Raw genomic sequence first — 1,768 nt, forward strand, 5'->3', positions numbered from 1 at the left:
ATGCACTTTGGATGGAATTTGGAAACTCGTAAGAGAGCAGAGAGGAGGCCAGGCAGGGTGGCCATCACTGCAGATTCCACCACAGGAGTTGATGGTCCCTGCCCCAGGCTCAGCCATCATGTCAGGGTAAAATATTGCCAGGTGTGGGAGTGTGCCACAGTGAGAATCCTTGCACTCAGAGGCTCATGCAGGACCAGAGTCCTTTGGGCATAGGGCACCCCCCAGACAAAACCCTGCAGCAGGTTTTGAGAGCTGCCCAGGCTACAGGTGTCAGATTCAACTCATCCTTTCTCTCCCTCTGCAGGCCTGTGAGTCTTCATCCCTCTGAGCTGCAGGAAGTCCATTCCTGTGTTCCCAAGGATATCAGCATGGATCCAACTATCAGCAGACACACAAGCAACCTCCCAGACAGCTCTCAGTCACAAAGCAGGGCAAGGGGCCTGGATCTTGGCCACATCACAGGAGCTGAGGCAGGCGAGGTAGAGGCCACCGCAACCCACTCAGGGCATCCATCTGTTGGCAATAACGCTGGGCTCTCCCCAGTGGCCTCAGAGCCTCCTCTCCTGACTATGCCAGGGGCCCTGTCAGTAGGGCATCATCTGTTGAGTCTTCTGGCAGACTAGTAACAAAACTGGCTGACCCACACTCTCCCTCACAAGGTGTCCTCAACAGAAAGATTATTGATGTAGTTCACTTCCTTCTCCTCAAGTACACTACGAAGCAGCTGACATCTAAGGCTCAGATTCTGTACATAGTCCTCCGCGGTTACGAGGAATACTACCCTGTCATCTTTTCTAAGGCCTCTGATTGTTTGAGGCTGCTCTTTGGCCTAGAGATAGTGGAAAGAAACGCCCTGGACCACATCTACTCTGTTGCCCTTGCCCTTGGGATCACCTACCATGGGACTCAGCATGGTTTTCCATGCGTACCCAAGACAGGCCTGCTACTAATCGTGCTGTGCATCATCTTCATAGAGGACAACTGTGCTAGTGAGCAGGCCTTGTGGCACGTACTGAACAACATGGGGCTGTGTGAGGGCAGTGAGCATTTCATGTACGGGGAGCCCAGACGTCTCATCATGGAGCATTTTGTGCAGGAAGGGTATCTGGAATACAGGCAGCGATCCTCCTTCCTTTGAGTTCCTATGCGGCCCAAGGGCCCACGCCGAAACCACCAAGATGAAATTACTCAAGTTTTTTGCCAGCATCTTTAAGCAGGATCCCAGAGCCTACCCCTTTAGATATGCAGAGGCTTTGACAGAGGAGATAGACAGGGTCTAGGCCAGGAGGGCCGGGCAGATGGCCCTTCTGGCCCTGCCCTGCACACGTTCTACTTCCCACACGGGCAGTTCCCATCCAACCCCAGTACAGGCAGAGTCAGTCATCTAAGTACGTCACCATCATGTGACACAGGGTGGGAGGAGCTGTGTGAACCACTCTCTTCTGTTCTTCCCTCTACTCTGTCCTGTCTGAGTGGCTTGAGGTTGTCTTGTTGTTATAGAATGTTGCTACCTTTACTACAAGGCGCATGAACCTGGGATGTCTTAAGTCTGCAAATGGATTTAGCAATGCCCTTGCTGTTGTTCATTCCCTTCAGGAGAAGGGTATTATTGTGTAAACAAATGAGATTGACTTCCTTCTATGTTGTGCTATTTATCAATCTACCACGGCATTCTAAGTGGACGTTCCCAGGCAATGGGGAAGGCCTTGGCCTTTCTCTGACAAACAGAATAAAATGATCTCGATTGCTTCCTCAGTTTTTGTCTCCT

At 51.5% G+C, this 1,768-nt stretch overlaps 1 pseudogene across 1 annotated transcript; it reads left to right on the forward strand.

The window, feature by feature from the left end:
• On the forward strand, positions 1-1,280 carry LOC311601947 (melanoma-associated antigen 10-like; annotated as a pseudogene). The gene is made up of 2 exons: positions 1-28; positions 660-1,280. The product of its transcript is annotated as a melanoma-associated antigen 10-like (transcript).
• The last annotated feature ends 488 nt before the right edge of the window (positions 1,281-1,768 follow it).

The sequence above is a fragment of the Acomys minous genome (assembly GCF_964271855.1).
Source record: "Acomys minous genome assembly, chromosome: 7".
NCBI classification, from domain to species: domain Eukaryota; kingdom Metazoa; phylum Chordata; class Mammalia; order Rodentia; family Muridae; genus Acomys; species Acomys minous.